Source organism: Bemisia tabaci, chromosome 3 (genome assembly GCF_918797505.1).
Source record: "Bemisia tabaci chromosome 3, PGI_BMITA_v3".
Classification (NCBI taxonomy): domain Eukaryota; kingdom Metazoa; phylum Arthropoda; class Insecta; order Hemiptera; family Aleyrodidae; genus Bemisia; species Bemisia tabaci.
Genome location: NC_092795.1, coordinates 30,814,075 through 30,826,761, shown reverse-complemented (window position 1 = coordinate 30,826,761; position 12,687 = coordinate 30,814,075). Strand labels below are relative to the sequence as shown.

The window sequence follows — 12,687 nt, the reverse complement described above, 5'->3', positions numbered from 1 at the left end:
CTAATTGCAGAACAACATCGCATCATCCACGAACTTAAAGTGGTCTGAGACATTAATTGGAAGCAATTCTATAAGGACTTTGGTTTGACTCATTCTGTTTCCAACAAGTTCCTATGGGTCCACTGTGAAACAGGACTATTACTGGCTCCTCCAATCCAACAGTTCATTGTCAAATATGCGTAAATCATCCAAATGCCCATTACGAACCTTGAGCAATGGTCATGAGCCAATATATAACCTTGCTCTGGTCAGTAGATAAATTAAGTATGTTCGTATTTTATTCGGAATAAAGGGCTTAAAATTGAAGTATAGATACAGCACAAAACAATTGTTACCTTTAGGGAGCAGGAAGTGATTGATGGAGAGAAAGTGTCACGGTTACGACAGAGGTGATGGTTGGGTCAGGAGCTGACGAAAATAATAATATCACTTCAAAATAAAACTATTCAGAGGTAAGTATTCCGATTGAAAGCGAATTCGGACTACTTCGGGTAAAAATACCAACAACAAAGCACAACACAAAGGTGACCTAATAAACCAAATTTCACCACAACGACGAAATTTACTAGGACGGACGGACGCGTAGTAATTCCAACAACTAAATCTCAAGTAAGGCAAACAAGGCCGACATGGAGAAAAATCACTAGAGAAATGGCACAGATGACACAGAACAAAATCGGGAACAGCGGAGCGATCACTCGATAATACGCGTTCACTGAAGGAGCAGAGGGAGCAGCACTGGCGCAGTCGCGCGGAGCAAGGTGGATCTAACCAGCTACGACTGCCTGCCTGCCATCGAACGAGTAGCAAAGGTCGACATCGGCAATGGTCGATTCGTGGCGAACGGTCAGAGGTCGATTCGCGAACGGTCATACGTCGATGCCCGAACGCACCGAACCAATCGAACCTAGTTCACCATTGTGCATTATATTTTATTTTACTATTCATTTTATCGTTTGTTGCAAATGGAGCATTATGTATAGGCTGCTTGTCTTTGCCGTGGACGACACTAAAGACCTCTAAGTTTAAGTAGCTCTCTTAGCAGAACGAGAGCCATAATGGATCAGGAAATTCCATCAATGGTTGTAAATTAAACTAAATTTATGCTTCGTTTCTGACCCTTAAAGTAGATACCTAAGTAAACAGGTCTCGATTTTTAATTTGTCCTCGACTGATGAGCAATAAAAGCCTAGCGTATTAATGTCTTCCTTTTCTTCATAAGAGAAAGGCTATGTCCAATAATAGACTTAATTGAAAATGAACTTTGGAGAAACGTTCTCCTCTTAATTTTGCACCATGATTTGAAGAGAGAGGTCTTCAGGATTTTTCCATTCTGATACTTGGAGGGAATTTAAGTTTTTTTAATATCTTTTCTAATAAGACCCAGCTGGGGCGCTAAGTGGCTTTTTTTATTTATTTTTATCTTTTAATGTGATTAGACATACACATCAATGGTGAACCTAGAAAAATTTCCATTGTGCAAGGAATATGGATTGATAGCATCTCAGAATCGGTGCATTACATGCAATTTTTCTTCATGTACTGATCCGTTATGCTTCAAAATAGTAAAAAATTTAAGAACATCTGAAATGATGCAACTGCAGATAGGATTGTGGTTAAGTGATGTCACCTTCATTATGCATCCCCTTAAAATGGAAGGATTTATAAAATGAACTTCAAATTTCTTCAATGAAAGTGAAAAACTCTTATGAAGTTGCGTGTAAAAATCAATGTCTCATTTCTGTGTTTTCAGAAACAAGTCGCGGTGAAAATGCCTAATTTTTTTTTTAATTTCATGGAAAATAAACTTGATTTTTCTCGTCTTTGAAAGTATCATGTCCTACCGCGATGTGCAAAAAGAATGCTCGATAGGTACCTATGTCATAACTTTTTCCATGTTTGAATTAAAATGTTCCGATTAGGACTAGTGTGAGAAGTTCCAGTTGTACTTCTTTGAGGCTGGGCCTCAGCCGGCTCTTTCACTTTTGCAGTCAAGTATACTTAGTGTTTCATCCTCTTATCTTTTTGTGTTCGTGTTTTCAGCACCCTGTCTCTCTTTAGTAGGGAGCCGAGGCACCCTTCTATGACTCAGTCTTGTCACGTTACAGTATGAGGAACTGCGCAAAAGCAGATTGAAGCAAAGGAAACTGTGTCGGTAGTAAATTCTAGGTATCCTACATGAATGTATTTATTTCCAAGTAACTCCTGTGGGTAACAAAACGTTGGCTTCCACGTCAAGAATAAAGTTGTCAAAGTAGAGGCTTGAAAGCAACTTACAATGAGGTAGATGTAAAGACCTGTGATATTAAAGCGTATTAAAGGTGATAAGGAACTTTACCATCGAAGAAATCTTCAGTCATGGAGACTATGACCATGGAGCAGAGACGTTTCCCTCGCTGAAAAGAAAATCTGCCATTAAAGTTTTTCAAGAACAAGAAAAGCTACAGTTTCATCTGCATTTTTATCAACTTGGTTCTCAAGAAACCTTCAATGATCAGACGCAATGATATGCTCCTTTGGCGTGGTAGCGAGTGGAGATAATCTATGAACTGCTGAAAGACTACTTTTTCCTCAAAAAGTGGATTTTTCCACCTACCTACGCGAAAGTCGTAGAATGTCCACTCAATTAGGGCTCAGACTGAAAAAGAAATTAATTAATTAATTTAAACTGACTCAAAAACACTTCCGGATTGAACAGCTTCGATTAACTTCCCACCGTTCCGACAATGAACAGCAGTGGCTAGGCAAGAAATTACTACATACTAAACAGACACACTGCCAAAAAAATAATTTATCCGACGACATGCGAAAATTTATTCAGTGAAAAATATTAGACATTCTTGACTATTATATAGGTAGATGTACTATTACTATTACTAATGTCCTCAAAGTCAAAAGGGGTTAGTTTAATGAGAAACAATAACAAACTCGTCCGAACTCGCCCCGGCGAATGTTCATGACATTCGCGGCAGTTCGCGGAACCATTCGACCCGTTCGCTTCGAGTCGACGACTGCCCTTTTTTCGAATTCGACTTCTGCCGATGTCGACGATTGAACTCCGCTCCTGCCATCTTGGTGGTGGTTATCAACCAGACGGAACCTCAGGGCGCGTTCACACTCAGGGCGGACTGGCCATGGGGGCGGGGAGGCGATCGCCTCCTAACAATTTGCCGCGGAGGTCCTTAAGGGGCCCTCGCGGCGAATTTTTTTCGAGTTATCGTTTTTTCCCCGTAATGTTGTAATTTTCCTATCCTCTTCAGTCACTATAAGGCCCCAAAATTCTTGAAAATGTGTCTCTAAGAGACATGAAAGCTCGCCTAAAGCTTATGTGATGAAGGGGCCCCCAAAGAATCCTAAGAACGGGTTATTTTGAAGTTCAAATACTGAAAAATTTGACTCCAATGATGCTTCAAGTTGCGTTTAAAAAATGTGAAATTTTCCAAATTTTACGGGGGAGGGCCCCCGGACCTCCTCAGAGGGGCCTCTGAACGACAGAAGGGGCCCCCAAATCTAGGTCGCCTCCTAACTTTCGACTACCAGTCCGCCCCTGTTCACACTCACACGAAACTGGAAGCTCTCGATCTTCTCGTCATGAGACGTTCAAAATTGGACGTAGTTCTACCAAACAGACCTATGTGGAAGTGAGAAATATGGGGTGTGCTCGTTAGTCTCTTTGCGTAAGAGTGAATGATAATAATCGATTGAGCGTTTTTGCAGGCAAAGACCCCCTACGAATGAGCAGGCGATCACAGAGCGGGAGTAGCTGGTGGAGCGTGCATGAAGCTCGCTCGGACTCCATGATTATACTCTGTTGCTCTCTCCTCTCCTCTACTCTTTGCACATCACATAATGGCGCCAAGCACAAATTTCACTCTCGGAGAAAAATTAAACTGCTCAGCTCAGGGAATTGACCTTTTTGATCGGGATTAAATTTCTAAAAGAGTTCAAACCAAGTACTAACCAGGGTAATTCTCAAAATTCTTTGGCAAGACATTTTTCTGATATAATTTAAGGATTACCTAAGGAGGGAAAATCTTTAGCATATCTGGAGAAATCACAAGCTTGTGTGGGGGCCCCGCAGCGTTCTGAGGCATTGAAATCAAATTCTAAACGTACCTACTTACATTTTGAATTTTGATGGAAAATAAGGGGGGGAGGGGCTTCATTTATATCTGAGCCATGGGGATGCCAGATGATGAGGGATGAGTTTGAGGGTTTTTGCGCTCAGCAGAGATGTTTTCAGGAGCATTGGGGGAACTAGTTAGGAGGAGGGGGGGAGAAATATTACCCTCTCCTGACTTCAAGAAATATGAGGGCTTTTGCTAAGTTAGCTGTGTTGCTAGACTTTCATTGTGGAATTTGTAATTCTACCAAAAATATTTCCATGTGAAGATGAACCATCAAGCTAAAAATTTAACTCAGCATTTGCACAAATTTATAAATTTTTTTTTGTGGCACAATGGTACAACTTCTGGGAAACATCCTGTTAAAGGTAACGAGGCACTTAGCATATTTCTTGAAAAATTTGCTGAAAAAATATCTTTGCACATTTCTGCTTTTGATAACTTACCTACAAAAGTACATAACGATCCAAAAAGTGGTGAATTTTACCAGTCAGGCATCAAGGGGTGAAATATGGGAGCATAAATATAGCATTAGGTACCTAAGATGACATTTGAATCAGTGAGTTCGAAAATACACCAACTCGGAAAAAAAATTTTCAGGAAACACCTAAAACTTCGCAGCGGGCGAAGAAGTTAGTTTAAGAAAAACTTTTTTGGTGCCAAAGGACGCAAGAAGTACTCTAGAGACTTTAACGCACCAAGTTTCAGATACTGATTTTTCATAGTCTGCCCTGAAAAATTTATATTTTTTGACCTGAATAACGCTTGAATATTTATATAACTTGTTGGCACAAGGTATACTGAACCGAAAAAAGAAAACCGCATAATCGGATAGTCACCCGTTTCCCTTGATCGGCCAAAAATTGGTATTTCCAATGAAATTCTTCGATTCCTCCCTTTTCCCGTCGCTGTTTCGAGCACTTCCGATTGCAATTTCGAAACATCCTTTTGCGTGCAGATGCTCTACTTATCCATAAGTGTTACTAAACCATAAAAAAGTGAAAATCGAAAAAAACCCGTGTTGGAGTGTTTCCGAACTCACTGATTCATTTTACATAATTGGAAACATGATTATTTGGATAGATAAGGTGGGGAGACGGCAGACGATAGGATGGGTTAGAGTAGGTATTGGTTAGAGAGTGCTCGAACTGCTCTGAGTTCCCGTCGCGCCACGCAGCCATCTTGCCTGCTCATTCCGAGGGGGTCTTTGCCTGCAAAAAGTAAACATCATAATAATCAAGCACCAGTGACGTCAGCGACGATGACGGGAGCAACGATGCCCGGCAGCGTGGTCTTTAACTCATGAGCCCTGTCCACAAGGCTCTCTTGCCATGCCCGCGGCTCATGAGTTCCGCACTCAGCTGCACATAGGTCTCTTTGATAGAATGCAATATCCCGCTTTTCCAATTCTTCAAAAGGAACCACGCCCACTTTTACATTGCTTCTTATGCAGATTTCTAGAGCACACCCCACATTTCTCATCGCCACATAGGTCTGTTTCGTAGAAATACGTCCAATTGACGGGAACAGCGACAAAATTCGGGACTGTCGGGCTACTTGATTCGGTCAGTTCATGACCTAGACTTCCTACAGTCTCATATGCACGCAATTTTTTTATTGCTTCATCTGAAAGTGCCTAATGAGCTGAGTTCGCAACATTTTTCATAATTTTTTTCTGACATGGGAAATTGGAGAAAAATTGATTTAAAAGTGAGAAAATGTGCCGCCTTGTGACGTCATCTGGCGGCATTTCCCATTTAAAACACATGTATTTTAGCAGAATCGGTTATTTTGTCATATCTCCTCTAATAATTGCTCAATTTATGAATCAAGGGTATCTTCGTGTTCAGTTCACTCAGAGGATTCCACTTAAACAGGAAATTCATCAAATTTCAGACCCTTGCAAATTCTCCATTCCTACCTCTAAAGTTCTCCATTATTAATTTTTTTCCGAGCCCGGTCTACAAGAAATATCATATACCAAGGGTCGTAGATTATGACTGAAATGAAAGTCTATACCTAATTTGACTTAGGTACTCAGGCTCGGACTGGCCATAAGGCCAATCTGCCATTTGCAGATACGCCCTCTTGGTGCGCCAAAAACGCGCCCCTCTAGATAGCAAAATAAGAAGAGAAAAAAAAATTACTACCGAGAATAAGTGCGGAAAATTCCTTAATTGAACGGAAGAAGAGAGTTAGGGGTCAAGAAAGGTGCTTTTACGCATGATGTGGTGAACAGAGGTCCAAGAACTACTTTCTGAAACGTTAACACTTTTCTGTGAATTTTTCACCTTTTTGTTGACATACAGGCACTTCATCATCCCCCTCCTCCATTCGCTATCGTAACTCCCCTAGAAGCGATAGTCGGTTTGAATTTTAGACATACGCACGCTTTATGGACCTCTTGAGAGACCTTTAAACATTTTTTAAAAGTTAAAAAGAGGCCCGAAAACATCTCTCCTACCTTCGGCTATGTTACTCTCGTAGTGCTTGAAGCACCCATAACAAATAAGACAAACGCAAATAAACACAATAGTATGGAAATAAATCGAGGGAAAGGATACGCGTCTACGAAGGCGCAGAGATACAACTATTCGTACTTGATGGACGTCCGTGCTGTATCTGAAAAATTGAAGGCGCGATGACGCGAGGCGTGAGCTCTCAATGCTCTGCTGCATGCTGTCAATGAGGTGTCGATCAAATTCGGAAGAAAAGTTAAAAAAGGGGCCGGAACACATCTCTCCTACCTTCGGCTGTGTTACTCACGTAGTGCTTGAAGCACCATTACAAATAAGACAAACGGAAACAAACACAATATGGAAATGGGAGGGAAAGGATGCGCGTTTCCGAAGGCGCAGAGATACAACTATTCGTACTTGTTGGACGTCCGTGCTGTATCTAAAAAATTGAAGGCGCGATGACGCGAGGCGTGAGCTCTTAATGCTCTGCTGCATGCTGTCAATGAGGTGTCGCTCAGATTTGGGGAAAAAGTTAAAAAAGAGGCCCGAATACGATTTTTCTGTATTCGACTGTGTTGATACTCGCTCTTTTTTTTTCAGGTTCTTGTCTGACTCTTTTTAGGATGGATTTGCAGACCCACGTCCTAAGCTCGTGTAAACTGCAGCACTGGCTCGCTTTTTTGGAAATAACGGTGCTTGGATGCGTCTAGTGGCTTTAATTTTTCAGGTTTTCTATAATTTCAGAAGCCTGTCGGTTACTTCAATACGTTCAATTTTGCAATTTTTACTCCGTACGATTATAAACGTTGAAATAGCGTAAACTTGTGCCGCTTTGCCAACATTTTCTGAACCCCTCTCCACGCAGGAGATGCCCTACTAGGAAATATCACATTGCGCCCCCTTAACCAGCCAAGGGTCTACGCCCTCAGATGCGAGCCGGTCCGACCCTGTAGGTACTCCACATAATTCCATTATCTCTCTAAATAAAACTTCTGTGGCTCATAAGGACGGCTTTAAGCAAACAAAGCAAACAAGAACCGGGGGTCAAATCGTCGATTTCCTGTTTATGACGGATTGCGTACATATCAGGAGGGCATTTACTAACTTATGGCAAAAATCAAACCCTCCAAACCATTTTTAAAAGATTTTAACTGCACCACGCACTTTAGATTTGCGTAGACATGCGACAAATGCATTATATAAAAAGGAATCACAATTAGTTGCTTCTCTTTTTTTGCTAAACGCGTCACTGTAGATTTTCCTGGCTCGTTTCGACCTCGAACAACTATTATAACTCCCCGGAGATCAAATTGCATACCCACCGAGTTGAAGGAACTTTAAGAGTCCGGTAAATAATACCTATGGCTTGACGAACCGTTATTGAGGGCACCACACCCCATATTTTCATTTACTGTAATTTTAGGTATCCCACTCGTTTTTCCCTCTAGCCCTTGCAAGGTTTGCCATCCAGGTTTCCAGCCCCCTTAGCCCCTCTTACGCCTTGTCTCCATGATACGTTTCACGGGATTTTTCCCAAGTTCGAATCGCAAGAATGAAACTTCTGGGCTTTTTTCCCGTTGAAAAACCACAGCAAAATTACTTCCTCTTCTTCTTTTTAAGTCGTTTCTGAGACTCCACAATGACTCTTAGTTGGCTTGTGGTTAGTATTGACTAGCTCAAAATTTGTCCAACTTCGAAAAATGAGGTTTTCCCTTGGACAAATCCCATGAAACGTCCCGTGGAGACAAAGGCCCTTAACCTACGCACGCTTCAAGAACGTTTCTTGAACGTGCGTCTGGCGTTTTGGTGCGAAATGACCAACGGTCTACTCAGGGAGTCAGGGCACAGTTTTTAAGATGTGCGCTCTTGGCATGTCCAATTGTCCACTCAGGGTACGCAACTTCTTGCCAACCAATTGTCAACACTTTCTCATATTTTCTCATACATTTTAGATTTTTCATTTTAACTCTTTAGTCTCACTCAATCCAGTCCATTCTTCAACTTTCAGTTTTATCCTTCAACAATCTTCAGTAATGTCCCATAAAATTAATGACTAGACTTGCAACTGATACCTACATAGATTATAGCCAACCAATCACGCGTAGGCTTGTTGTCTCACCACCCGTGACGTCAGCAAGACTATATAAGCGTGGGTTGCCTAAAAATCGAGGTCTTATTCCATCTCTCTGACCTGTGACTTACGTCCCTCGCTTTACGGTCTTTTTCCCATCTTGTAGACCCTAGACCTGTACTCCTCTACGGTCTTAGTGATTCTCAGTACTCTGATACGTCGTGCCATTCTCTTTAATTTTACGGTGCATTTTGTGTGATTTCTGACATTCTACCTTTTTGTGAAATTGTGATCTCTTTGAAAAGTTTTTCAATACAAGTCATTTCAAGAACTCTCGTGTTTTTCCTCAACACTTATCCATCATCAGTTTGTTGGTTGAACTATAAAATCAACTGGTGCCGAACATTTTATTTTTTTTTTATTAAGAACAATTAAGTACCGAAACTCTAAGCCATATCCGTTACATGGTGCCAAGTCATATTCGTTACACCAATGGCAAGGCAAAAGGAAAGGTCCCGGTCCATCTCTATTGTCGAGGAAGTGCCTTCAATATTTTTGCCCTGCCACCCTCAGGAAAGTGAGTCAGTTAAAAATTCGACGTTTCTTAGATGACATGAGAAAGTTCAAAACTCTTCGAAAAATATTATTAAAGAAAGGTGTCAAGTTTAATGGAAACTGAAATCATAATCAAGGTCTTTTATCATAATATTAGACCGAATTGAACAGAAAAGAGCCAAGCACACAGGCCACAGGCACGTCGGACCGCGAAGATGCGTCACTTTCTGAAGTTGGCGTGTAAGCCGAAAAAGTTGCTTCCCCTCTGCTAAACTTGGTCCAATATCAGAGGGGATAATGAGCTGTAACGTGTGTAAGAAATTGAACATTACTTTTTTAAACTTTCTGTGTGGACTTTAGGAAACCCTCCTCTCCCCCTTAACGGGGCAAGGATTTTCTTTGGTGGGGCTATTTTCCAGTTCCCAACAGTATCAGTATCTTCTCCAAGCCGTAATGCTACAAAAAAATTGAGGTTCCTGTTTGTCATTTTTTGGTAAAAGCACAATGCTTTGGGGGAATCTGCTAACATACTATGTTAAATACTCTCAATAGCTATAAAATAAATTATCAAAGATAAAAATTGACCCTTTCGCAGAGAAATGCCAATGGTTTTTGCAAAACGTGCTCTCCTGAAAACCTGTATTTTTACCAGTTACCAGAAGTCCCCGTGCCTCGGTAAGTAAGAGTAAGTACCTATAAGTCGCATAATGACCTCGTCATTTGACGTCAAATACTGCTTTAAGGAAATCATAATGACGTCATTATAATGTCATTATGTAATGTCCGAGTGCTCGGTGAACATCACTATGATGTCACATTCGAGTAGAGCACAATGGAACACAATGTAACAGAATGGAACACAATGTAACACAAAAGCACTTTTTCTTTTGTGTACTGGACAGTCTGAACATACACAAACTCAACAAAAATATAAATAATAATAAAAAATATAATTTAAAAACTGATACGTAACGAGTAAAGATTTTAGCAATGTTTCCGAGGGACCGAAATGAGACTCTATTAGTCCTTTTCAATTTTAAAGCCGAGTCGAAAAAAGACTTAAGTAGGTACCTACATATCGATGGTCGAAAGTGCGAAATCACGTTCTCCATTGCGGTATCTCAAAACTTTCGCTTTTATTTAATTGCTCCGAAGAGGAACAAGTCAACTTTATGACTCAAAATGTTCTGCGAACGGAGAAGAAAAACAAGGAAGATCGTTTTCAAGAAATTTCAGGAACTATTTGAAGTTCTCCCCAGAAAAAAATAAGTAGGTAAAGAAAGGAAGTCTGCGACGTCGCATACGGACGGACACGTGATTCCGCACTTTAGTCATCGATATCAGAATTCAAGATGATTTTTAGGCGATATTTTGTAATAATTAATGCGATATGTTTCAACATTTTTCCAAGCTGTAAAATTTGACGTGATTCGTGTAAACATTAAATATATTTTGCGACGTTTTTAAACACCTCTAACCGCTTTTAAAGTAAAACTGCCTACTTACACTCATAGCTCAGAAATATTCAAGAATCTGTTCTGATTCCTCGAGTTGTTGAAAAATGTTGAAACATATAGCACAACATTTTTCCAAGCTGTAAAATTTGACGTGATTTGTGTAAACATTAAATATATTTTGCGCCGTTTTTAAACACCTCTAACCACTTTTAAAGTAAAACTACCTACTTACACTCATAGCTCAGAAATATTCAAGAATCTGTTCTGATTCCTTTCTAGGAGCAGTGGTACCATGAAAAATGCACATCCTAATATAATTGTTATGTTTTTTAAACCAAATACGCCCTAAGAAATACGATTAAGAATGTATCTCCTCTCTGTGATGATAGTCAGACGCTTTTTTTTATTTCAACGGTCTGAATTTATGCTCATTCATCCTCAGTTCAACAATAAATGGACGTATTTCTGTCAAACGGAACTATGTGCTTTATTGCGTGAGCTCTGTTGTGCATGTATGCTTATGGGTCTCAGGGCTCATGTCTTAATGCACATAGTTCCGTTTGAAAGAAATGCGTCCAAATGAGGGAGCGGAATGAACAGCGCGCAGCGTGGTGGAGTATGACTATGAGTAGGAAATTAAGTTTTCCTTCAACTGAGTGGGTATGCAATTTGAGCTACTTAGACGTTAATATAATTGTATCACACATATTCGGTTTCGGTATGCCTGTCCGGCTGCCGCCGCTACGATTGACGAGGTACACAGATTGAGCGAGGATTGGTTATTATTATTAAAACATGATAGCCAAAAGTCGTGGCCCTTCAAAACTGCTGGATTGGCGGATATAAAGGGAAATTGGAGCAGGAAAGACCAGTTTTGCGGATAGCAGGAATCATTTGGAGGTAATCAGATTGCGTCTAGGAAAGGGAGTGTCCTAGCTACGAGGGATGTAAACATGATTCGAGGGAGAGGGAACAATCGGGGAGAGAGTGGGTGACGAGAGGGGCGAGAGAAAGAGGGGGGAGATTAAAATTATTTACCTAACCACAAATTTAAAACCGAAGTATCAAAGATAATTAATTACTACTCATTTAATTGTAAATCCAAGAATAAGAGGAAACCCAGCAATCCTTAGATCATGAATTAATACTATCTGCTTTTTAAATAAATCTATTTGATTAAATTTAAGCTGATTGATGTAAAAAACGCTGTATTTATGTAATAAATTTTACACCTATACAATTTTTGTTATAGTGAGTTTTAGCTTACTAGAGTCCGATGGTAAATTGTATTACTTATTCTATTTTTAAGAGAAAGGTGTAAAATTTTTGGGGTGAATTGATTGCCGATGAGTATATTTTAAGGCTGACAAACCGTGACTTTATATTAAATCTCTCGGGCAATTTAAAATCTTACTTCATACATTCTCCACTCCGTGAGGCTTCTGTACGCTCATAAGCGTCTGTGCTAAAAGTTGGGGTTCATCGGATGCTACGTGCAAACGCTCCCTCTAGTCTTCTATTCACCCCCCCCCCCTCACCGGGTCACCATGATTGCGTCATCAAAATGGCGGTCATACGCCCACGCTTTTTAGCCTCTTAATTGATTGAAGGGGCTCTGGGTTTCATCACTCGAGGTGCCATGTTTTGTTGTCAACGTTCAAGGGGCGTTTGATGACGTGAGTGAGCTCGTGCGACAAAACTATCTATTCATCGTGATCTTTACGTCTATCGATGGTTTATTGCTTATCGAAGAGCAATATTTTGGCTCAGATCGGGCTGACTCACAATCAGTTGATATCCAGGCTAGGTATTGCATAACACGTCTCGTCGCCTAAATTAAAATTTGAGCCAAGGTGTTCTTGAATTGCAACCGAGACTTTTAGACTAATAGACAAATGGCGTCTCTCGTGGGTTGCCGTTAGCCTTTCACTTTCTTTTTTTGTCCATTCTATCAATTCAATAATCAGCCCGCGGGGCTTAAGTTCTGATGACCAACAATCTGGAAATCAGAAGCGACAGAT

The 12,687-nt window shown here is 40.5% G+C and overlaps 1 protein-coding gene across 1 annotated transcript in view; it reads right to left on the bottom strand.

The window, feature by feature from the left end:
• The window catches only part of Ip6k (Inositol hexakisphosphate kinase), an 80,735-nt gene extending 79,981 nt beyond the window's left edge, over nt 1-754 (bottom strand). Inside the window, exon 1 of the mRNA XM_072298156.1 lies at nt 336-754. The gene's annotated coding sequence lies outside the window, so the exon portion shown is untranslated. The remainder of the gene's footprint in view (nt 1-335) is intronic.
• Nucleotides 755-12,687: the final 11,933 nt, after the last annotated feature.